Genomic DNA, 26,622 nt, shown 5'->3' on the forward strand with positions numbered 1-26,622 from the left:
AAAATACACACTCTCCGTTTCAATAAATCAGATACCCATTTGGGATGGCACACAGACACTTCCTACACACCGAGTTGACTTAAATAACTAGGACACTGATGACATTGATATATCACTGGTACATTTAGAGCAATACTGAGATGCATGTCAAAGAAAAGTGTTGGTGGCAGTGGTTTACCTTTTACTTGCCTCTAGTTCATCCATGGGTGCTTTACTGCAGCTGTAATTGCAGCCCGCGGTGGAAACACTTAATGGTAATAAAAGGTAAACCACTGCCACCAGCCATTAATTGTAAAAAGGGTAACATAAAAAAAGTTACATAAAAAACTAGCCAAAGGGGATACGAAGTAACCCCTCCAGCACCCTATTGTGAGATAGTGTGTGCTGGGTCTAGAAAGTTACAAATGTAAGTAAAGTCAATTTCACTTTGCTGCTCTTGGAAACAGTAGTTTAACCAAGAGAAGGTATTTAAACCTTTGGGAAATCTAAGAAACGTCCCTGTGCCACTGCACTGAAGGTGCTGTGTTACAAAGTAAAAAGATGATACCTATGGAGTTTGTCAGATTCCAAAACCAAAAGAGACGAAGTTCAAATCAAATAAAAATACATGTGAGAGTGGGGAAAAAGGTGTCACTCTCTTCAGGATAAAAATGAAAAGTCCTAAAGTCCAGCAAAAGAGCTGGGGGTCTCTAAGGTAGAAGGGAATTAGCACATTTCTGAGAATTCTCCCTAACAAGCGGCCATCAGAAAGAACTAGAGGCAAGTAAGTTGTTCTTTAGTGGTAGTTTCTTCTAGTACCTATTGGGCGTTTAACCCGAATCCAGACGATTGCATTATGAAAATAAAGAGATTGTTTGAACCATACACTTTGAATGTAACATTTATCATTGACTCGAGTTCCCAGAACTAGTCGGACCTAAACCCAACACCCAGACTCTCCTAGGCCCCTGCCGTTTCTTGGCTGAACTCTTCACATCTTGTGCCATGCATGCTTTTCCCCTCAGGCATGGTGTCCTGTTCTGATGATTGGTTTCATCTGCAGGGGTTCTCAGGGTCCAGGAGTAGTGGGGGTTTTGCAGTCCTCCTCTAACATTGGATCCTATATTTTCGACTGGGCTTTGCACTCTCTCAACTAGCTTTTCATGGTCTGCTGGTCCTCAAACCCTGGCTAGAACTCTTCTTGGGAGTACCCTTGTTATGCCACCTCTTGGTGGTTGCCCCTTCTGTTGCATCTGTGGGGTAAAAGAGAACTTGCTTTGCTTTTCTCTATACATGTCGCAGATTGGGGTATTGGCTCCATGGTTTCTTTTGGCAGAAATTTTGGAAACTCTGTAAATGAATGAATTAGTGACTTTTTAAGGAACTCACCTGGACTGAGACATGTTGCCTGGTCCCCATGGAGCCCTTGAGTTTTTAGAACCGAGTGTAATTTTAGAATTTATTACTGGTTTAATTATAATAAATCCCTGCAGCTCACTATGCATATAGGAAACATGTTGTTTCTAATAGACTCCTTCATCCTACTGATTCCTCATCTACGATATCGATTTCCCAGAACCACCTTCTCTTCTGAAGCTTTTCTGCTGCCCGGGGCGCAGCGTGGCTCCACCCGTCACTTCTATGCGCTCTGCCCCGGATGACGTTGGGGCTAATATATGTAGAGGTGCAGCACCCAGTGAGCTCAGTTCCTGCTTTGTCGGACCATCACCACGTATGCCTTTGCTGCCTGGGTGAAGGACCTGAAGGTGCTAAGAGAGCCTGAAAGGATAAAGTTGATAAGCAAATCCGTTGGAGGTTGCTGTGTCACAAAGAAATGGTCCCCTGTCTGAAAGGACAAAAAGAAAAAGAAACGCAGCAAGCGGTGGTGATCAACCAGCGGTTCTTTCTTCGTCTTCAAAGAGAAGCCACCACTACAAGGAAGTCTGTGAGGAAGAGACCCTGCAGGTACCATTTCCCCATCCAGTCCTCTACTCCAGTGGAATGGGTGGCATTCTGAATGAAGATGCTGGGCATATTTGCAAAGGACCCTGGTAGCTTTGGGCCCCAATGCATTGTCATGGGTCATGACATTGGCTCGGTCGGCTTCCTCCAAGCCGGCATATCCCCACCAGGCTTGGTGAAGCCAGCAGGGAGTCAGCTATGAGAGACGACAAGATCGCGGCAAAGGGGCACACTGTTCCCCTGACTTATGCTTCCTCTGCAGCAGTGCCAGAGTCATGAAAGATTTCCTTCTGCTCCCAGAAAGGCACATATGTTCCAGTTAGAAGACATTTATGATGAGGCAGGGCATCCTGTCCCTTTTGGGCTGGAGCCCTTCCACGCCAGGGAAGAGAGAGACTTCCCAGAGGAGTTTTATGGGGGAACAGGGTGATTTGGTGGCCTGGCAACCCACTTGAAGAGGTAAGTGGCCTGAACACCTCACCAGGAACCCTGCTGCCACCCCTGGCAAGCCACAGGCCTCTTTCCATTGTCGGATTTCGTAGTTGTCGACACCTTAGGGCAGTTGGCCTCTTCACGTCCAAAGGTACAGTATGATCTGACTGACATCTTGGATGAGGGTCCTAAGAAGGAGTCTTTGTTACTTTTCATTCAGGCAGTAGAGGGGCCAGTGATAGAACTGTGGGCCAAGCTGGTGTCTGTTCTCAAGGTGGACTGCAACCTGGGCAGAAATCAAAGGCCAGCACATTCTGACTCCTTGTTTCTTTCTGACAATGCTTCGCCAGAGAGCTTTGAGGCCCTTTATTCCCAACTTGCTCTTTTTATTGTTGAAACAAAAGAAAGGGGGAATTCCAAACAACTGCATAAACAATGCAACCACATTTTCTACATAGTGCTTTTGATGTAAACCGAGCACAATGATGTTGCACACAGCATTTGGGCTAGGAGTGGACTTTAAGTCTCTCGCCGCTCTAGCGTGACCCAGTCCACCGGTTCCATCGGCCTCACCGCCCCACACCTAAGCTACAGTACTTTGAGCACAACCTGAGAGTCGTGGTTTGTACACCATCCCTGGGAACCGTTCTGCATATTCAAAAAAGGGAGGCCAAATGCTGTGAAATTTGGCCTGCCTACCCAGGTGCATTGCTGGGATTTTTTTTCCCCCCACTTCTGTCGCAGCATTTTACCCACCACATAGTAATCTTGGACCCCTCAGGATTCTTCCAGAGTCGTGCTATAGTGATCCTCACCGCCATGAGGAGGTGCGTGATTAATTCTGCCATAGGTCCCATCAGGGTATAAACTCCATCTCCTGTGTCACCCAACAGCACTATCCCCGGCTCCTAGGGGGCTGTCAGACTGGTTATTTGCTTTGTTTGTGCTAGTTCCTCCTTCCAGATTTGGGTCAGATTTCTCGCGGTACCATAGAAGGTGGAAAGGTGAGCCTGTAACCTCCCATCCCCTCCAACATAGTGGCAATATCGAGGGGTTGCACTTATGTAAGGTTTACAGTGTGATCTACCATCTAAAGCACACCTACGCTGCCTCCTTCCTGTTTGTGATGCATCTGGAGCTTTTGAATATGCAGGCTCAGATCCGATCCCATTCCTCCACCCCAGCTCTTACCAGGTCCCTCTCCCACTTGGTCGTATAGCTCTCTTTCTTGGAGGGGTCTGGTCAGTCCAGTAGTTTGTAAAGGGGTGTTATCGTGCCCGTGGGCACTGCTGTGGTCAAGGTGAGTTTTGCTACCATGTGTTTTTGTGTGATATCCAGTGCCGAAGCTGGGCGTATCTAAATCGTTCCTCCTCTGGGACTTCAAACATGACTTGCACTCTTCAGAGGACAGGGGAACACCATTTATAAAGAAACCTTTTTGTCGAGATGGGCCTCCGTCCCACCATCTGCGGTACCTCCATAAGTTCCACCTCAGTGTAAAATGTAGATTACCCCACGCTGGGGGTAGGAGGACCTAAAGTAGTCCTGACACCCCATCTGTTGACTGCCCTCCTCCAACAGCGAATAGAGGTCTTGGTAGAAGCCAGTGTTCCCACACCAGGGGCTTGTTGTGACATTTTGAGATGGGGCATGATGGAAAGGGGGTCCGAGGCTTCTTCAGTGTGCTTCCACTTGGCCGGATCTTCGATCACTTGTAATGCGAAGGAGAAGGATAACTGTGCCGCCAGGCTGTACTTACAGACGTTTGGGACTCCGAGACCTCCACTGGCGCCTCGACTCTTTGGAGTTTGTTCTTTCTCGGTTCTTCAAACCTGTTCGTATTGTGAAGTATTTTCTTCGTGAAGATGTCTACCTTGTCTTCCACCCCGCATCCGGGCTTTAAGAAATGCGGGGACTGTGGGTCCAAGATGTCGGTGACGGACTCGCACAACACTTGCCTCTGGTGCCTCGGGGAGGCCCATGACACGGATGACTGTGTCGACTGCCAGTCGCTCATGTCAAAAGCCTTGCGGGAGCGCAAGAAGTTGTTGTCGGTAGGTAAGGTGTCCAAGCCACGGAAGTCGAGGTCTGCGGGGCTTTCGACAGACTATTCGAGGGGCGACTCTCTGCATCGTCGTCGGAAGTCCAGTGGGTCTTGGTCCCGGAGTCGGTCCCGCCACTCCTCTGCCTCTTCGAGGCACTCCCGGAAGCGCCGTCATCGGTCGCCTTCCCCGTCCTCATCCGAGGACTCCGCCCGTCGGCGGGTCTCTTATCCCACCAAGCATGCGACGCTGGAGGAATGGGCTTCCTTCGGGAAGAAAATATTAGCGATTCTCGAATCGCAGGGCACTGGTCCATCCGCGCCTCCGAGTGGAGTCGGTTGTGATCGGTCGAGAGACACTGCTTGCACGCCTTAAGGCTCGGGTGGTCGGCACGATTCGCGGGAGAGGTCCTCGACGCGCTTGAGACCGTGTGCACCTGTGTTGTCTTCGAGGAAGACGTTGACGCCGGTGGCGCCGAAGTCGTCGACTGACTCTTTCGAGGCCCCGCCTCCGAAGAAGTCGTCGACGCCATCGGCGCCCAGGCTGTCGAGGGACACACTCTGGGCTCCGGCCTCGAGGCCTGTGTCGACGCCATCGATGCGGTCGGCGCCGCGTTTGGCGTTGACGCAGATTCACTCGACGCCCTCAACACCTTTCGAGGCTGTTTCGACGGCGGTACCCCGGAGCTTGATGGAACCCCCTGGAAAGGCTCTGGCCAAGGTCAAGCATGGCTTTGTTCCACATTCTGTGCCTTCTTACCGCTATTTTGAGTTTATTTCAGAGGTGGATGAGGGCTCTGATGATGGCATGGTTCCTGATACGGTGCCAGACAAGATTCTCTCGGGCCATAGCCAAATTGTGGACCTGCGGCAGTCCCTGCACAATGCCAGTGGGCTGGACACCTCTCCGGAGGTGGAGTTTTGTAGGCCTGAGCCTGGCACTCATGCTGACTCCTCGTACCGGCGCCTTATGTCTAGGGTCACCGAGTACTTGGGATTGTCATGATGCCTACCTCCAAGGAGCCAGGTCCGACCCAGCAACCCCAGAGGCAGGCATCATTTCCCCCAGGAGAGTGCCAGCGGGCCCAAGCTGGGGCCCTTTGGACGCAGTCCTGGCGCCTTAGGCGCCAGGCTCATGTTGGACCCCTGTCCTGGCGCCTTAGGCGCCAGGCTCATAAAGCTAGACATGTGTTCAAGTGTTTTAATGTGCACTTACCTGATGCAGACCATGCTGCTACATCCAGGCCCTCTTGAGGCCTGAATGGAACTACTTTACCTGTGGGACTACTTTCCACCCGGGTGTGGTCGGGGAAGGATACATACCTGATCGGTGGAAGGATACACACTGGGAACTTCTTCCAAAGCTATTTAAACCACACCCGATCAGCAACTCACGCTTCACGTTGTTCTGCTCCTCGCAGCTGGACGCTCACCGTGTCAGCTCCTGCATCTGGACTTCAGCCACGCCTGTCAGCATCCTGGGTCACCTGCAAAGGGAGACCAGAGACCTTACCAGCTAAATCTGCACCACGGAGACATCACCGACGATCCTGAAAGGGAAGACATTATTTTTTAAAAGCATTTCGTTACGATCGCTGCAGCGCTGCATTTCACTCACCTTTCCTGGGTTCCTCCATCTTCAGCAGCGATCATCCGGATACACAGCCACTTCCCAGAGCCTAGAGAAAAAGACAAGAATAAGAGGTGAGAGAAGGAAGGGAATAAGACTTACCTGTTTGGTCATTCCCATTTCATTTCGGGTCTTGCCGCTTCCAGGCATTTTCCGGACCCCGGCCCCTATGGGGAAAAAAGACAAAGACATTGAATGAGCATATGCAAAGACAGTTCCCGAGTGCTCATCCAGAACTAACCTGCCATTTACTGGAACTGGAACTGCACGTTTCACTTCGGGTCGGTGCCATATCTCCGGCATTCCGAACCCCGGCCCCTAAGGGGAAAAAAGACATAAGCATTAGCGCTTGCTGCAAAAGACAATGAACATTATTATTAAGCTTGGACTTTTGAACTTGCAACAGAACTTTTACAGAGCCTTACCTGAATAGTCAAGCTCACCTGAACTCCCACCAATCCTTAATCCAGTGAAGTAACTGGGTTTCAGCGCGCCCCTGCATCAGAAGCAGGATGGAGAGCTCATTCTTCCTAACCCTAAGGTGAGACTTCACGGGGAATCGTGGAAGGGTATCGTGGAGGGTTGGAAGAGAGTGGGAGGCTTGAGCATAACTCAGTCAGTAGGTAATACTCCCCTTTCACGCACAGGGGAATATTCCTGCGAGCCGGAGAAGCCAGAGTAGAGGGCCCTTCCTCTCCATCTTCAGAGTCCTGCGCTTCACCATTGAAGAAGCATCGGCACTCGACGCCAGACCTGCGCCTCCGTGGGAATCAGGTGAGCGTTACAGGGATGGTCTGCTCCCCCAGGGGATTTTCTTTAGGATGACCTTAGGGATATCCTCGACCAAGGTCCACCAACTGACCCGGTACTGCCGTTCCATATGGCTCTACAGAGGAGGGTGGCGGCGGCGGCTTGGACTGCTCCAGAGAGCCCCCTGGCAGTGGGCAAATCTTTGCTGCCAAAATACCGCCCAGACAGTAGCGACCCCTGCTACTTGACCAAGCACCCCACTCCGGAGAGTTTGGTGGTGCAGGTGGCTACGGCCCTGGCAAAGCAGGCGTCGTATCCTACCATCCCTCCTGATAGGGACGACAAGCGTTTTGACGGCTGGTAGAAGAAAGTTTTTTCTTCAGGGGGTATTCTTCAGGCGGCCAACTCCGTATGTGCCTTGTCACGTTTCACGCACACTCTGTGGTACTGTTTCCTTAGCGGCTGAACATATTCCCGAAGGGGACGAACGGTGTGGTTTCCTTGCCATGGTTCAGGAGGGCAAGGATTCAATGTGCGAGGCCGTTCAGTCGGGTTTGGACATGGCAGATTGCGTCAGCCGGTCCATGTCGGCGAGCACCGTGATATGCAGTTTTGTGTGGTTGCGGAAGTCGGGGTTTGCTCCTGATGTGCAGGCCCGGCTCCTCAACATGCCCTTTGGGAACATCTTTTTGGCAGCAAGGCTGACGAGAGCCTTTAGAGGTTGCAGACCTCCAAAGCTGCAGCAAAGTCGTTGGGCGCTGCAGTTCGCCAACCTCCGCCTTTTTGTCCAAGGGGACAGCAATGGAGGGGAGGTTCCTTTCGTTATTACTCATCCTTTGGTAAAGCGAGAGGAGCTGCCAGTCAAAGGGGCCACCGTAGGAGTGCCAGAGGTGGAAAACAAGGTACTCGAGGTGCCAAGGCCACTCGGGCTGTTGCCTCTTTGCCCTTAGGCAACGCCACAGCCGCTTCAGCTCAGTCATGAGGCCATGTCCCATGGTCCGCGGGTTGGGGGAAGGCTGGCTCAGCATCTTGCAGAGTGGCGTGCCATTACTTCAGATGTGTGGGTTCTGGAGGTCATAACCCATGGCTACTTTCTTCCTTTCCGGCAGAGGTCTCAAGACAATCCACCGAGGAATCTCTCTTTGAAGAGTCCGGATCCGCTCCTTGCGCAGGAAATTCAATCCCTGATGGAGAAAGGCGCCATAGAACTGGTGCCTGTAGCGGAGAGGAACAAGGGATGGTATTCCCCTTATTCTTTGATTTCCAAGAAAGACGAGGGTTTGCGACCCACCATGGACTTGCGGTTTGAACAAACTCCTCAGGAAGGACAAGTTCAAGATGGTTACTCTCGCTCAAGTCCTCCAGGCCCTTCAACTTCAGGACTGGTTGGTGTCTTTTGACCTCAAGGACGCTTATTTTCTTGTGGCGATACATCCAAAGCACATGAAGTACCTGAGGTTCGCAGTTGGCGACTCGCACTTTCAGTTTCGGGTCCTGCCGTTCGGATTGACCTCCGCCCCGAGGGTCTTCACCAAGCTCATGGTAGTGGTGGCAGCGCACCTCAGGAAAGGGGGGATTCACGTCTACCCCTACCTGGACGATTGGTTGATCAGGGCGCGCTCTCCCGAGCAAGTCCTGGATCATCTGTCAGTCACCTGCTACTCCCTCCACAAGCTGGGCTTCTCCCTCAACTTAAAGAAGTCCCATTTGACACCAACTCGGAGGCTCCAGTACATCGGAGACTGTGCTCGACACGTCCCTGGGGCAGTGTTTTCCTCCACTGGTGAGGGCTCATCACATTCAGCAGATGGTGCACAAGTTTCAGCTTGCCCAGAGTCTCCCAGCATTCGCGTTCTTTAGATTGCTTGGCCTCATGACATCCTGCATTCTTCTGGTGCCAGAGGCCAGGTTGCGGATGAGATCTTTGCAATGGGCACTCAAGCTCCAGTGGTCTGTCCTTCGGCAGGTTGTCGGACCCTGTTCTGATGAAGGGGGCTCCATTTTGGCTACCCTGGCCGGAGGTGAAGATTGTGACGGACGCATCCCTCATGGGATGGGGAGCTCATGCCAACCAGTTGACAGTCAGAGGCCGTTGGTCTCCGTCGGAGTCCAGACTCCATATCAATCTGTAAGAGTTGACTGCCGTCAGGCTAGCCCTGAAGGCTTTTCTGCTGACTGCGAGGGAAGAATGTCCTGATCCTGACGGACAACATGGTGGCCATGCACTACCTCAACAAAGAGGGGGGTGGGGCAGGGTCACTTCCTCTGTGCTGGGAGGCGATGCAGCTCTGGTTCTGGGCAATCCAGCAGGAAGTTTCGATCTCGACAGTTCATCTGGCTGGAGACGAAAACGAGACGGCGGACGCTCTGTGCAGGCAGAGCACGATCTCTCACGAGTGAGAGTTGGCTCAGGAGATTCTCCTGGAGATCTTGGCCCTTTGGGGGACCCCTCAAGTGGATCTCTTCGCCTCCAGTGTACGCGTTTCCTCCAGTCTCTGTTATCCCGCAAGTACTGCAGAGGTTACGGAGGTTTGCTTCCTGGATGATCCTCATTGCTCCGGCGTGGGCCCGGAGGACGTGGTACCCGGACCTTCTCGACTTGTCCATCTGCCCTCCACGTCGTCCTCCCTACCGAGACGATCTGCTCTCACGGGAGGGGGGGGAGGTCAGGTTCTCCATCCAGAGGTCAGATCCCTCAAACTTCACGCTTGGTTTCTGAAAGGTTGAGATATAAGGATTGGGACCTCCCTGAAGACGTGATGGAGGTGTTGCTCTCGGCCATACGACCCGAAACAAAGTCCCTGTACCGTTGCCGTTGGCGTAAGTTCTGCGACTGGTGCAGGGTTAAGAATGTGGATTCTTTTGCATGTGACATTCCCATGGTTCTGTATTTTTTGCTTTCTTTGGCCCACAGGGGCTGGCAAGTGGGTACCGTTAAAGGTTACCTGGCGGCGCTGTCCATATTTATGCGCTCGTCTGAAGAGTGTTCCTATTTTAAAATTCCTTTAATTTCTCAGTTTCTGAAAGGGCTCACTAATGTGTTCCCTCTGTCACCTTTCCAGGTGCCCGGTTGGGATTTGAACCTTGTTCTCAAGTTTCTGATGGGTGCTCCATTGATACGTAGCAATGTGGTGGTTCACTGGTAGTTGGCTAAGACCAATTTTTGGAGGTTTGGTCCAGTCCCGTGGTGGGTGAGAATCCGGTCTATGTAGCCCGATTCCACCAAATCAAATGCTTTGTTGGCGTCCAGTGATATGATGCCCAGCTCTACTCCTGCCCTAAAGGTTCTCTCATTGAGGTTTAGAAGGCGCCTGATATTATCATGGGTGGTGTGGGCAGCGATGAACCTAGTCGGATCAGGGCACACCTAGTGTTGCAGGACCCCAGAAATTCTAGAAGCTAGGATCTTGGAGAAAACCTTTGTGTCATTGTTCATCAGTTTTATGGGTCTATAGGAGTTGCATTCCTTCTGGTCTTCCCGGGCTTGGGTATGAGCACCGTCGGATTCTTCCATGGAGGGTGAAATGCGCCCTGCGATTCAGTAGGCATTAAAGAGTGCAGTTAGGTGGGGAATCAGAGTATGGGCATAGGTTTTATAAAACCATGCTGAAAAGCAGTCTGTCCCAGGAGCTGTGTTTCAATGACTTAATTGCTGCTTCCGTCACCTCAGGTGAGATTGGGTGTTCAAGGGGGTCCAGCAGGCCCAGCGGGAGTGTAGCAGAGGGGATAGTAGCCAGGTAATTTGATTGTATTTCGCTCCCAATCGGGGTCCCCGGCAAGATACCCCTGTGGTGCACTAGCATTGCGTTTAACTTATCCTCCTTTGTGACCTTCAGCAACCTATCTGTGCCCATTAGTGTTTGGATGTTGTTGCGTGTGTGTGCGTACGTTCCTCAATTCATATACCAATAAGTGGTTTGCCTTATTTTTTGCGTACTAAAACAGTTTGGTTTATGAGACGGTTTGGGCAGATTTGTTGGCCAAGTAATGAGCAGGGATTTCTCTTTCTTCAGGTCCCTCCATGTTTTGTTGGAACTGCGGTTGTTGCAGCTTGCTGATTCTCTGATGCACTGCTGCGCACGTATTAAATTCTTCTGCATCGCTGCTTTCATAGCGTCCCAAACCATCGAGCGAGCATTTGGCGCAAGAGTTTTGAGCGAGATAGTTAGCTAAGGCGATAGATATTTCCTGTCCAATTGCTGCATCCTGCAGTAATGGATCCTGCAGTTTCCAGGGCTTTTGAGGCAGAGCTGGGAAACCAGTGGCTCGAATACGGGTCACCACCGAGGTGTGGTCAGATTATCCATGGCAGAATGCCAACCTCCCAGAGATGGGAGAAGAGTGCGCTGGACATGAGGATAACACCTTTTCTTGAAAAGCCCTTTTGAACGTAGGGGTAGAACATGCAGTCATGTAACCCTGGGTTGGATTGCCTCCAGACGTCAACTATCCTCACTGCCCTGAGAATCCTGGCGAATCCTGTGGCCTGGTTACAGTCCTCTCTGGTGGACACTGTCTGGGACCAAATTGAAATCCCCCCACGAGGATCTGGACCTCTGCGAAGGAGGTAATTCCAGGGGAGATGGTTTGGAGGGACCAATACTGCGCTCTGTTCATGCAGTAGATCAATGCAAATGTTTGCTCCAGAGATAGATAGATATATATATATATATTTCTGATGTTTGTTAATCTGCTTAGAATCACATGCTGTGCATAGGTCCGACATCCAGTGGTCACTGTGGAGTATTGCATTTTGTTTTTCGTAGTCGAAAAGGGGACGTCGACAAGGCGTGTCTGTAACACTATCCCTATAGTGACATGTGTTGTACCCATAATCCCCTCACGCGTCGAGGTCCCTCAGATTGTTTTTTTCCGCCCAGCTTCTGGTCGCCTTACGCGGAGCTCCTAGAGAGACATTGCAAATACTTACTATCGGACCTCAGTCCTTAATTATACTTATTATATTGTTAAAGATCCCTCCCATCGACGTTAGCTGTGAAGCTGTTTCTCCGCCGAGCAAGTTTTCGACGGAGGGGAAGAGACGGAGGAGATCCTTCGGCGCTGCCGAACACGTGGACTGGCCTCGCCGGCCAACATACAGTAGGGAGAGTGGGGGTTCAAACTTTTATCTTCTCTTTGAGAATGTCTTTCTTTCTCCCCTACTTTCCCTTGGGGTTGTTATCACCAGTTATTATTGCCTCAGCTATGGAGAGGACACCTTTTAAGTTTTGCCCACGCTGTAGGGGCAAATACACTTGGAAGGACAAACACAAGCTCTGTAATCGTTGCTTGCCCCTCGATCATAAGGAGGACAGCTGTGCGGCCTGTAAGCTCTTGAAACCAAGAACTCTTAAAGAACGCAAAGTTAAGAGGTGGGCGGACTACGCTATGTCGAAGTCAGTTTCCTCACCCGCCGCCGCTGTTACAGAAAGTGACGAGGAGGGTGATAACTCGACGTCCGTTACGGAAGTCATTAACCCCCAGACGGAGCGCTCGCGCTCCTCGACGTCCGTCCCCGGCCCCGACGGGCTCGGGTCACGCCCTGCTGATGGGGATGAACACCCCGGCGACAGGGACGCACACAGACCCCATAGGCCTATGCACACAACCCACGGCTCTTCTTCGTCGAAGACGAAGGATCCATCAGCGCCGAAGGGGACGCAGGGCACTCCGGCGTCTACCTCAGACCGTAAGGGTCTCAAGCCCCACCCGCAAACGCAGTCGCGACCAGCGATTGGGCTTTCATCAAACACGGGCGCTACCCCAAAATCATCCGACGTAACGCTCCATAGAGCGGCCGTCGAGGAACAACGCGTAACGCAGGCAACGTCGACACCAGAGTCCTCTACTGACAAACTCGTTGTCGAGAGCCTGGCGAGAATTGTTTCCGAAGACACACGTAAGCGGACGACGAAACAAACGTCGAATACCGCACAAAAAGCTATAGAAACGCCGAAAAAGCATAAGAGTAGCCAGGAACTGCCCCTTTCATCTAAGGGCACTTCGGAACTACCACAGGGCTTTTCAGATGGCGACGGAAACCTTTCTTCGACGTTGTGGGAGCGTTCTAAGCGTTTTGAAGGTGAAACCACTGATTTCCCCCCTCTAGACTATTCAGGGGTCCCCCATGAGACAAAACCCACCCACACACGACTAAGAGAATGGCCCCAGGATGACCCTAGGGTCAAAATTCCTAGGCTGTTTCCCCCTTCTACAGACGTATATGACCTCACGGAAGAGGAGCAATACCTCCAGGAAGATGAGTGTTTGGGTGGAGAGGAAGAACATGAGGAAGAGGGGTTTGAAGAAGATCCTTACACTAGTGCAGGAGCTTTCGAAGAAGATACAGCTACCTCGCAGCCTTGGCAATCCCCATCAGTGCACTCAGACCCTGATGTCTTTCACCCTTTTCCTCCCAAGGATTCACCTATTGGAAACACCTCTCCCATAGATGACCAACCTTCACTTAATGCACTATTGCGCAAGGCAGCAGCGCATTTTGAAATAGACACAGGGGAGACTCTTCCTGACATAGACTTTGTAGAGAAAGTTATTAAAGAAAAAGCCCCTGTTAGTCAGTCTATTCCGCTCCTGGCTTCTATAAAGAGAAGAATAACTCCTTCCCTTTCCAATCCTGCCTTAGTCCGAGTGGTCAACCCTCGGTCAACCCTCGGATAGAAAAGCTCTTCAGCCCTTCGCCCTCTGACCCGTTGTACATCAGAGGCCATTCTATTCCGGACTCCGTCGTAGTTACTAATACAAGGAAAAGAGCAGGGGTACCACTATCCACTAGTGAGGCACCACCTGACAAAGAGGGCAAAAAGCTCTACGCACTTGGGAAGAGAATTACGACGTCCGCCGCCTTTTCAACTAGGATTGCAAATAACAATTCCCTACTAGCTAGCTACGCAGATGCACAGTGGAGCAAGCTGCGCAGCGAAGCAGAGGACGCACCAGAACCCCTGCGTTCACGCATGTTAGCTACAATCTCAGAGGGAACTCTTGTAAACCAGGGCAACACTTCTCAAACGGCATGTCTGGCTGCGCAATTCGGGATTTAAGCCGGAAACCCAGGCTTCCCTGATAAATAAGCCCATAGAAGAAACACATCTGTTTGGGAAAGCAGTTGATGAGGCCCTAGAACATGCGAAGAAAGAGTTTGATACCATCAAAACTCTTGACCAAATTTCTAGGCCCCCTAACAGACGCGGCTATGGCAATAGACGCTCCTTTCGTGGCCAAAGCCAGCAGCAAAACCAACAGCAATTTTACTCTGCTACCAACTGGCCCTCTAACCAGGGTAACAACACCCAGTTCAGTCAAAGAGGCCAACGCCGTGGCAGGGGAAGAGGTCGCGGCTCCAGCCCCAAAGGTTCCACGCCCAATACCAACAAATGACCCAAAGATTCGGGTCCCCTCCCATGCATCACCGGTCGGGGGCCGGCTAACATCGTTCCTTTTAGCATGGGAGGGAATATCGTCAGACCGCTGGGTATTATCCACCATAGCCCACGGATACTGCATCGAATTCAACGGTTCCCCGAAGTACAGACCCCCACGGAACCGACGCATGACACCGGAACACCTCACCATTCTTCTACAAGAAGTAGAAGAGCTACTGAAAAAAGAAGCTATAGAGGCTGTCCCCCTATCTCAGGTAACAGAAGGTATTTATTCAGTGTACTGCCTTGTACCCAAAAAGGACTTAACCATGCGCCCTGTATTAGATCTGCGCCCAGCGAACAAGTTTGTCAAACCCCAAAAGTTTCGTATGGTGACCTTGCAGGAAGTAATCCCACTGTTATCACAGGGGGGTTACATGACAACACTGGACATGAAAGATGCATACTTTCATATTTTAATGTTGCCAGCGCACAGAAAATACCTCAGGTTCAAGATAGAGAACAAACACTATCAGTTCAGAGTACTACCCTTCGGGATAGCATCTGCACCAAGGGTATTCACGAAAGTACTGGCAGTGGCAGCGGCCCACCTGCGCAGGTTATCCATCCCGGTATACCCTTACCTCGACGACTGGCTCATAACAGGGGATTCTTACGAAACATGCTTCTCCAATACCCAAAAGACTGTAGACCTTTTTGTTCCAACTGGGCTTCTCCATCAACGAAAAGAAGTCCAGCTTAGACCCCAGCCAAATCAAACAATTCCTAGGGGCTCTAATTCGAACAAAGGACGGCCTCGTCTTCCCCTCCAACGAGAGGGTCCAAAACATGCTGTTTCAGATCCCCCATTATGTGGCAGGTCGAGAGGTGACGGTACGCAAAGCAATGCGCTTGCTAGGAATGATGGCGTCATGTATTTATTTGGTACCTCACGCGCGCCTGCGCATGCACCCAATGCAAGAGTGGCTCAACAGCCAGTGGTGTCAGGCCAGCGGACAATGGGACGATCTAGTGGTGGTCTCGCAGGCCTTAGTTCTCTCGCTACGGTGGTGGACAAAAGAAAACTTGTTATTAGGGAAAACTTTTGACACACCCGCAGTGGAAGCCACTCTAACCACAGACGCATCCCTTACAGGATGGGGGGCTCAACTATCCCATCACACTCCTCACGGAGCGTGGACTCCGAGCTTAGCATCCAAGCATATAAACCTGCTGGAACTACTAGCGGTGTTCAAAGCACTGAAAGCCTTTCAGGAACACCTACAAGGAAAGACAGTGATGGTCCTCACAGACAGCACCACAGCCATGTACTTCCTCAACAAGCAAGGGGGCACTCACTCTCCAGGACTGTCCAAGCTGTCCCAGAACATCTGGAAGTGGGCTCTCAAACACATGTTCCTGCTATCACAACATGTACCAGGGGAACTCAATCTGCTAGCAGATGAACTCAGCAGAGACTTCCCCCTGCCCGTAGAGTACGAATGGCGGTTACAAGAAGACCTCGTCTTCGACATCTTCACACAGTGGGGTTTCCCAGAAATAGACCTGTTCGCAACTCTGGAAAACTCTCAATGCCAAGATTACGCCTCCAGGTACCCCCAGAACCAGTCCAAGGGGAACGGTCTATCGATTCCATGGTCAGGGAAATTTGTTTACGCTTTTCCCCCCCGACTCCCCTTCTCAACAAGATAGTGCACAAGATGCACCAGGAACAAGTTACCATGATACTGGTGGCCCCTATGTGGGCCCGACAGCCATGGTTCGCTCACTTGTTGGCGATGTCTCTATCTCCTCCAGTGAAATTGCCCTGCCCGTACAACATGCTGTCACAAGACAGGGGCAGGACACTGCACCTATGCCCTCAGACCATGAACTTAGCAGCCTGGCTCCTGAGGTCATAGAATTTGGACATTTACAACTTCCACAGAGGTGCATGGACATCCTCAGAGAGGCCAGAAAGCCTAACACTCGTCACTGCTATTCTAGCAAATGGAAAAGATTTGTCATCTGGTGTAGAGGAAAGAGTATCAACCCCGTTGACAGCTCTCACACACAAATTATTCTGTACCTGACCCATTTACTGGACTCTGGTCTAGTATTCAATTCTATTAAAGTACACCTGGCAGCGCTTTCTGCTTACACCACTTCACAACTCAAAGTATCGTGGTGGAAGATCCCAGTAATCAAAGCCTTCATGGAAGGGGTAAAGAGAATACACCCTCCAATAGCAAACCCAGCTCCCGGCTGGGATCTAAATGTGGTACTCACCAGGCTCATGGGGTCACCCTTTGAACCCATGCACAAGGCAACTCTTAAAGATCTCACTCTTAAGACTGCTTTCCTAATAGCTATTACCTCCATTAGGAGAGTAAGTGAACTACAGGCCCTTTCGGTTTTAGACCCCTTTGTAACAGTTCACAAGGATAAAGTGGTTCTACGCACACACCCAAGGTTCGCACCGAAATTCATCTCCAAATTCCATGTCAACCAGTCTATAGAACTACCAACGTTCTTTCAAAATCCTTCAAATCTAGGAGAAAAAAGCCTGCATACACTTGATGTGCGCAGAGCTATCATGTTTTACATGGAAAGAACTAGTCCACTGAGAAAGACTAATCAGTTCTTTGTCTCGGTGGCAGCAGGAAGAGAAGGAGATAGTTTCAAAATCCACTATATCTAGATGGATTGTACAATGCATCACTCTCTGACACTCTTGCTAAGAGAGAACTACCCTTCAAGCCAAGAGCACACTCTACTCGAGGCACTGGGGCATCCATAGCATTCATTGCAAATGTTCCCCTTGAGTCCATCTGCAAAGCGGCAACCTGGAGTTCTGTACACACCTTTACAAAACACTACTGTATAGATGCCCACTCTAGATCTGATTCCCAGGTGGGACAACCAGTATTAAGACATCGTTTCTCTACTGTTCCTTCTCACAACCCACCTCCAACTCCGGGTACTGCTCGCTAGTCTATGCACAGCATGTGATTCTAAGCAGATTAACAAACATCAGAAGACAATGCATTACTTACCGTAAAAGCATTTCTGATGGTTGTATCTGCTTAGATTCACATGCGCCCACCCTTCCTCCCCGCTCGGATGGAAGGATCATAGACATCCTTTTCTATATCTCTCTTTTCTGTACTCACTCACGTCTAGAAGGCTCCCTCAGGGCAGAAAAATACAAACAGAGGGACCTCGACGCGTGAGGGATTATGGGTACAACGCACGTCGCTATAGGGATAGTGTTACAGACACGCCTTGTCGACGTCCCCTTTTCGACTACGAAAAACAAAATGCAATACTCCGCAGTGACCACTGGATGTCGGACCTATGCACAGCATGTGAATCTAAGCAGATACAACCATCAGAAATGCTTTTACGGTATGTAATGCATTGTCATATATATATATATATATTTCTGAGGCTTGTGGAATCTGCTTAGATCACATGCTGTGCATAGGCCGACATCTAGTGGAAGCTGCGGAGTATTACAGTTTGTTTTTCGAAACTCGAAAATGGGCGTCGACACAGGCGTGCCAGTAATACTATCCCTAGTGTGACGTCCACTGTACCCAAGATCCCTCACGCGTCTAGGATCCTCAGATTGTTTTTTTCCGCCATACTGGTCGGAAGCATCTTGCGGAGTCCCCTGGCCTTAGCCATACTTTTGCTAATTATTGAAGTTTAAAATTATTTATTGACATCCTTCCCCACCCCAACGTCGACCCTCGACGACGGCTGGAGAAGACATCGACCGTCGGCTGCTGCACGACGGATCTGGGCCTCGGAAGGCCGCTGGCCTCGGCCCTGCAAGTAGGGAGAGTGGGGGGTGGTACATACTCTTCACTCTTGGTATATAGGTACACCTTATATATTTCCTACACTTACCAGCCCGCTGCCTCAAGGTGCGTATGGAGGGTACCCCTTTCCAATTCTGCCCCAAGTGCAACCGCAAATACCCTTGGGTCGACAGGCACGCCACGTGCAATCTCTGCTTGCCGAGGGACCACCCCGAAGCGAACTGCAGAGCGTGTAGTAGGTTTAAGCCTAAGACACTTAAGGACCGTTCGACAAAGCGTTGGGCCCACCACGCCAGGCAGGCGGCCATGGCAGCGGAGGGCGCCTTCAGCGATGGCAGCGACGCCAAACTTTCGGACGGCGAGGGCATTACGGCGTCGAAAGACTGCCGAGCGCAGGTCCCCGACCTCGGAAGGTTGTCCGGCAGGGCGGCTATGGGGAAGACCCCCGGCGACGCAAGCGCTACACACCCTACACACACTAAGCACACTAAGTCCAACCGAACCTGGACGACGTCGACTTCTCGGAAAGAGGCACAGATAGAACGGTCCGACTCGGTGTCCTCTGGGCGCTCTCGATCGAGATCGCCTCATGACGCAAGGCAATCATCCACTCTTGCCAAGAGTACCTCGCTCCCTAGATTAACAGAAGTTCGATCGTCGGAAGACGAAGACGACTTCCACCCCCAGGCCGCGCTCCAGGAGACCGAGGCCGCAGTTAACACCAGCGAGGCCCCACGCTCGAAACACACAGATACCTCTCCAGACCCTCGACGCCAGGCGTCGAAAGTCTCTGGGGCCTCCAAGGGGCAAGGAAAACATTTTTCCACGCACGGGGAGGGGGGGAAACAGCGGAAAGCACAGCCTTCCACTCCTGTGAGACCATCCTTCCACCCTAAGCAGACAGACAAACACAAATCTACTGGGACATCAACATCCAGCAAGGGTACCCTTGATAAGTCCTCTAAGTTGCCTACTAAAGTCATACCCTGTTCCAAAGAATGGTCCAGTGAAGACATAGACAGGGTCATGTCAAGGATGTCTTCCTTAGCTGATTTTTATGACAAAAACCCAGAACATTTCCTTTCGTATGACCCTCAAGGGGCCACACCCTCAGGCTCCTCTGATCCTATCCCCCTAAGTAAAAAGGCCCGGTTCGAAAGACCTGAACCCTTCGAGGTGCAGCCTTACTCTACTCCATACTCTACTCCACACCCCAGATACCAAGGACAGCCTTTCCCTGAAGGGGACCAGGAGTTTAAAATTATGGAGGAACAAACCGGGACTGAATACTATGCGGATGATGAGGACCTGGAGGAGGTAGAAGATGAGCAGGAAATTTACAGAGTAGATTCCCCGGTAGAGAGCGAAGCCCCAGTTACCGACTCGCCAGTTGATAACCAGCCCCTCCTTAATGAAGTTCTTGCTCGCGCAGCAGAACATTTTCACATCGACACCCACGGTGTACAGGAGGAAAGGGACTTCGCAGAAGAGTTGGTGGGAGAGAGGAGGCCGGTCGCTCAGACCATCCCTATCCTTAGATCCATCCCTGGTGAATCCTAACCTCACCAGAGCCGTCAACCCCAGAGTCGAAAAACTTTTTCGGGCAGCCCAGTCTGACCCTCTTTATATAAGAGGACATCTTAAACCAGACTCCCTAGTGGTTACCAACACTCGGAAGAGGGCTGGGGGACACCCTTATCGTCGTCAGAAGCTCCTCCCGACAAGGAGAGCAAAAAACTGTACGGGTTTGGCAGGAAGGTAGCCTCAACATCCGCCTACCAAGCAAGGATTGCAAACTCCACCACCCTGTTGGCAAGTTACAACTGCCATCAATGGGAAGAGGTCGCGGCGCTCATAGCCTCTGCTCCTGAACCGTTAAAGGGCCAGTTGGCTCGGATCTCGGCAGAAGGGAGAGCCGTGTCTGGTTGCATATTAAAAGCAACTTTCGACGCCGCGGACAACGCAGGAAGATTGATAGCAGAAGGTACGGTTATCAAAAGACATGCGTGGTTACGGCAGTCGGGGTTCAAAACAGAAACCCAGGCTTCATTAATAGACAAGCCGGTGGAACCAGATCTATTGTTTGGGAAAGCGGTCGAAGACGCACTTAAACATGCCAAGGACGAGTACGAGACTCTCAAATCCCTTGGCCAGCTTACCAACAAACCCCCGAACCAGAGGGGGAACAGTAATTTTCGTCGCCCACGCGGCCAAAATTCACAAAGAGGCAACTATGCCCAAGGACAGGGTACACAATGGAACAACAACCAGCAGTCTACCCAAAGTTACAGCAAAGGTAACAAGAGAGGTCGTGGAAGAGGCAGAGGCAGCCCCAACAAGGGAGGTGGCACGCCTCCGCCAAAGCAGTGACGCTCAGTTCAGGGTCCCTTCTCACGCAACCCCAGTAGGGGGACGCATTTCCAACTTCACCCAGGCTTGGGAAGGGATCACCTCAGACAGATGGGTGCTGTCAACAGTGTCCACAGGATATTGTATAAAATTACTGCAGCGTCCCCGGAACCACCCTCCACGACAAAGAATACACTCCTTAGAACATCAGAAGATCCTTCTCGAGGAGATCGCCATTCTGCTAGAAAAGGACGCGATAGAACTCGTCCCAGGACACCAGGTAAACAAGGGTATCTATTCAACTTACTTCCTTGTGCCAAAGAAAGATTTGACAATGCGCCCAGTATTGGACCTACGGCCTGCCAACAAGTATGTCAAGCCCCAAAGATTCCGTATGACCACGCTACAAGAGGTAATCCCCCTCCTAAAAAGAGGGGACTACATGGCAACCTTGGATATGAAAGATGCTTATTTTCATATTTCCATGCTCCCGGCGCACAAAAAATACTTGCGCTTCAAAGTGGACAGTCGCCACTACCAATTCAAGGTACTGCCCTTCGGGATAGCTTCAGCACCAAGGGTATTCACCAAGGTACTGGCGGTGGCAGCTGCACACCTACGCAGGGAGGCAATCCCAGTGTACCCTTATCTGGACGACTGGCTCATAACGGGGGAAACCCCAAGAATTTGCATGTCAAACATTCAGAGGACTATCGACCTCCTCCACGAGTTAGGCTTCTCTATCAACGAGAAGAAGTCAAGTCTGGTGCCAAGCACCTCAAAACAGTTCCTAGGAGCAATCCTAGATACTCAGAAAGGGTTGACCTTCCCCTCGGAAGAGAGAATTCGGAATATACTACTGCAAATTCCACATTATCAGTCAGGTCAACAAATAACGGTACGCAAAGCAATGCGGTTACTGGGCATGATGGCGTCATGCATTTACCTGGTCCCCCACGCGCGTCTGCGCATGCGTCCCATGCAGGAATGGTTGGCGAAACAGTGGTCTCAGGCAAGTGGTCAGTGGGACGATCTAGTGGTCGTTTCGCCAACACTCGTACAGAGCTTACACTGGTGGACAAAAGAGAATCTCGCAAGGGGAAAACCCTTTTACGATCCCGAGGTACAAGCAGTGGTAACTACAGATGCTTGCCTGACGGGGTGGGGAGCTCACCATCTCCACCACACAGCTCAGGGTCTCTGGTCTCACTCAGTAGCCAAGAACCACATCAACCTGCTAGAGCTTCTGGCAGTATTCCGAGCGCTTCGGGCGTTCGAGCCCCATCTACTAAACTTGTCGGTGCAGGTCCGGACGGACAGCACGACAGCCATGTTCTATCTGAACAAACAAGGAGGGACTCGTTCGCCAAATCTGTCCAAGCTTGCCCAGAAAATCTGGATATGGGCACTCAGACGGAACATCTTCCTATCAGCACAACATGTTCCAGGGGAGCTCAATTCCCTAGCGGATGCCCTAAGCAGAGACTCCCTTCCAGAAGAACACGAATGGGTCCTTCACAGAGAGATCGTAGAAGATCTCTTCTCTCAGTGGGGTTTCCCCACTATAGATCTATTCGCCACAAGCGAAAACAAACAATGCCCAGGATTTGCATCCAGGTTCCCCCAGCCAGACTCCCAAGGGAACGCCCTGTGGATGAACTGGTCAGGGATGTTTGCGTACGCTTTTCCACCAACTCCTCTCATCAGAAAGGTGGTGTACAAGATGAACAAGGAATAGATGACGCTCATCCTAGTTGCTCCCATGTGGGCGAGACAACCATGGTTTCCACACCTACGCAGGATGGCGCTGTGCGAGCCCATCAAACTCCCAGCCTGGTACAACCTACTGTCCCAGCAACAAGGTCTAACAGTGCACCAGGAACCCAACTCAATGAACCTGGCAGCATGGCTCCTGAGGTCATAGAGTTTGGCCATCTCAATTTACCACAAAGGTGTATGGACATCCTAAAAGAATCCAGGAAACCAAACACAAGGCACTGTTACTTTGACAAGTGGAAAAGATTCGTTATTTGGTGCCAGAATAAACAGATCGACCCAGTTGATTGCACTCCTTCCAACGTGGTAACATACATGCTCCACCTGCTGGACGCAGGGTTGGTTTTTAACTCTCTGAAAGTACACCTGGCAGCCCTCTCGGCTTACACCACATCCCATAACAAAGTATCGTGGTGGAAAGTACCAGTAGTTAAAGCCTTCATGGAAGGAGTAAAGAGACTTCACCCTCCTATTTCGAACCCACCGCCAGGATGGGACCTCAATGTGGTGCTAGCTAAGCTCATGGGCCCCCCTTTCGAACCCATGCATAAAAGTAGTCTCAAACACCTGACTTATAAAACGGCCTTCTTAGTAGCCATTACCTCCATAAGAAGGGTCAGTGAAATTCAGGCTCTGTCAGTGCAGGATCCTTTCTTTATTATCCACAAAGACAAACTGGTTTTACGCACACACCCTAGGTTTTCACCTAAATTCATATCTAAATTCCTTGTAAACCAGTCCATCGAGCTTCCGGCTTTCTTCCAGAACCCGCAAAGCTCGGCTGAGGTGAAACTACACACCCTTGATGTGCGTAGGGCGGTCCTCTACTATGTAAATAAGACCAGACCGCTAAGAAAAACAGATCAACTGTTTGTCTCCGTAGCTACAGGCAGAGAGGGGGATCGCGTCTCTAAAGGCGCGATCTCGAAGTGGATTATCAACTGTATACAGCTGTGTTACTCTCTTTCTGGAAAAACTCTGCCTTTTACGCCAAGGGCCCATTCTACTAGAGGCATTGGTGCCACTCTGGCTTTCATTGCAAATGTTCCCCTCGACACCATTTGCAAAGCAGCTACTTGGAGCTCTATTCACACTTTTACTCAGCATTACTGCATTGACACTCATTCCAAGACAGATACACAAGTGGGACAAGCGGTTCTAAGACACCTGTTTGCTCATGACCCTTCTCACATCCCACCTCCTTCTTCGGGTACTGCTCGCTAATCTATGCACAGCATGTGATCTAAGCAGATTCCACAAGCCTCAGAAGGGATACATTACTCACCGTAATCGTATTTCTGATGCTTGTATCTGCTTAGATTCACATGCGACCCACCCTTCCTCCCCTCCGAGAGAAGGCGCATGATTGCTTGTAGTCTTACCTTTCTGTCTATCTGCTTGGATTATCTGTACTCACGCTGCTCCTCATGCTTCCTCATGTCAGGAAAAAAAAATACAATCTGAGGATCCCAGACGCGTGAGGGATCTTGGGTACAGTGGACGTCACACTAGGGATAGTATTACTGGCACGCCTGTGTCGACGCCCATTTTCGAGTTTCGAAAAACAAACTGTAATACTCCGCAGCTTCCACTAGATGTCGGCCTATGCACAGCATGTGAATCTAAGCAGATACAAGCATCAGAAATACGATTACGGTGAGTAATGTATCCCATATATATATCATCCATGTAACTGACTTGCCATCAGTCATTCGAGGAGCACTCGCCTTCGGATATTGCTTTAGAGATTTGCATCACTCTCGGCATGTCTTTTGTAACCTCTTTATTGGTAAAAGTTGGCATCCACGTATATAGTATGCCTTGCATATCGGCTTTCCCAACAAAAAGTTGACGCGTTTCGCGACGTTACTCGCCGCTTGCTCACAACACCAGTACCCTGTCACCATAGTGTTTAAATACAAAACAATACAACTGTAGGCATAGAAACAGGACATGCAGATCGGCATTTAGTGGAAACAAAGAAGGGTCTTGCATGTTTGTAACTGGTTAGTTGTGTGCCGGCAGCCATCTTAAGATAGGCTTGATTCCTATGTAAAGTGCATGGTGCATTAACCATTTATGCAGTAGAGAGCATAGTGCCTGCAATTTGTTCGAATAGTGTTCCACTTGATCCGAGTAATGTGGTACTGCATAGCTTGCGTCTAGTACTTTGTTATCTTTATTCAAGGTGTCTTATGCCTTAGTGTAAAGTGCATAGTGCATTCGACATTTGTCAAATAAAGTGCCTAGTGCAGTTTATCAAAGTTCTAGGTTTCTTTATTCAAAGTGTCTTATGCCTTGATGTAAAGTGCATAGTGCATTCGACATTTATCGAATAAAGTGCCTAGTGCAGTTTGTCAAAGTTCCAGATGCTTATGTGCATAAAGACTTAATTGTCCATAAAGTGCTTGGTGCTCAGTTCTTAGCAGCCTCAGATCAAATACATTTTTTTGGAAATATCCCTATTGATGTTCCCTGCATGTCACTAGCCTACATTATGTATCAGTTCATACTGGTCCAAATGTTAAAAATATACACCACTCCACAATCGTGGCTTTCCACAAAAAGCATACAAATACCCATCACCACAACACATGTGATAAACATTTTGTTAAAATCTGCAACAAAGCTGGGTTCACACTTATTTGGAACCCAATTAATGAAATCACTTCAAATCAATTATATAATCTGACATGAGGACCATTGATCATGAAAATCAATGTCCTAAAAAGGTATAAAGTTCTTCGTCCATGTTGTGGCCCCTTGGCTGTTTTGTTTCGAAATCTAGAATGCACCGGGTTTCTTGTTGTCATAGCTTTTTTTCTCGGTCTCTTCCTCTAGGGCCATTTTCAATGGCATGGATTCCGAAGAATGCGAAACTTTCCATATTATTCTCGTGGTGTTCAGTGAAGTGTTTGGCCATTGGATAGTTCGCATCTTTGTTGTGTATAGCCTTGACATGTTGCACTCTTGTTTTCAATTTACACTTGGTGCTTCCCACATACCACTTGTTGCACTTGCATAACAGAATGTATACCACGTATTCGGTGTCGCACGTGATTTCTTTGTTGATGTGCACAGTTGCCCCTGTTACTGGGTGTTCCAAAGTGGCACAGTTTTTTGCGAACTTGCCCTTTTTTTCGATTCTTTAGCCAGGAGCTTGTATCGTCGAGTATTTCTTTATCCATAAAGCTGTGAACTAAACTATCTTTAATCGAAATGTTCCTTCTAAAACTGATGTCTGGATGTTTCTTTAGTGACTTACCAATGTCCTTGTCAATAGTGAGCACTTTCCAATGTCTCTGCAACACTCGTTTAACTTCAGTTGTTCTGCTATCATATGTTACGATGAGACTTATCTCTTCATTCTCTTTCTTAGTTGTCTTTTCTTTGTTCGCCAGGAGAATTTGTCTGTCATGACTTCTAGCTCGTAGGTACGCTCTTTCGAGGACCTTCTTCGGATAACAGTGCTGTAAGAATCCTCTCGCCGTGGTTTTACTCTCTGCATCATATGTGTCCAGAGTAGAGCTGTTTCTTCTTATCCTAACAAATTCCCACCCCCCGGATATGGTAAAGTATGCCCAATCTTAATAGGCTGCTCATCTTTGACCAGGAGGTGCATCTCCTGCAGATTGATTGTCGGGTGGTGTGTTTGTCTGGTGAAGCCCTGCTGCTGTGCTGAAGCTCCGAATTCACCTCGACTAGAGAAGCCCTGCAAGGACAATTTCTCCCCTTGAATTGGTGCCGTTGGAACTGAAGCAGCACTTCGCGGTTTCAGCTCCTTGCGTCTCAGCAAATAGCCCCACTGCGGTCTCTCGGATACCACTCTGAACTTTCCTCGCATCTGGGGTCCAGCACTCATTTGAGGTGGCTCAGGCTTGGTCAGTCCTGCTTACTGTGAGTACAGAGGATCTTCCACAAGCTCGGATCCGACTTAAGTGATGCACTCCGTTTGGTGTTCCTCTCCCTGGCATTTCGGTTCCAACAGCACCAACTCAAGGGGAGAAGTCGTCCTTGCAGGGCTTCTCTAGTCGGGGCGAATTCGGAGCTTCAGCACAGCAGCAGGGCTTCACCAGGCTAACCAACTGTCCAGGAGCTGCAGCAGGTGTCTCTCCCAAGTTCTTATTCGGATTCCTTCGTCCAGTGGTCGACTCTGCCCTCCAAGCCAAAAAGCCTCACCTTTCTATGCAGATTTCTCCCATTCATTCCAGCCTAGCTGTCAATCGCACAGCAGGGTGGCTGTCCTTGCCGAACAGCCAGCCGGCCAATCACCTATGGGTGCATTCCTGTAACATTGGGGATTAAGCACAGGGAGTTTGAGGCACCTTACTCACTTCCTGCCCCTGCCAGACATACTGGAGCGGGAGGCTGGCTTCACTCATGAATCCTGCCAAAGGCAAAATGAACAAAGGGACCAAACCTGGTTTGGCACGCAGAGTAAATCTCAAGAAGGACCTTTCCAGCAAGAAATGGTGAAAAAAGACGACCGGGCCA

General features: G+C 50.1%; 1 protein-coding gene across 4 annotated transcripts in view; it reads left to right on the forward strand.

Annotated features, from left to right (window-relative positions):
* KANSL3 (KAT8 regulatory NSL complex subunit 3) overlaps positions 1 to 26,622 on the forward strand; it is a 1,222,374-nt gene that overhangs the window by 551,923 nt on the left and 643,829 nt on the right. The gene's annotated exons all lie outside the window — the stretch shown is intronic.

This window comes from Ambystoma mexicanum, chromosome 10 (genome assembly GCF_040938575.1).
Source record: "Ambystoma mexicanum isolate Mex_15411 chromosome 10, UKY_AmexF1_1, whole genome shotgun sequence".
In the NCBI taxonomy this organism is placed as follows: Eukaryota; Metazoa; Chordata; class Amphibia; order Caudata; family Ambystomatidae; genus Ambystoma; species Ambystoma mexicanum.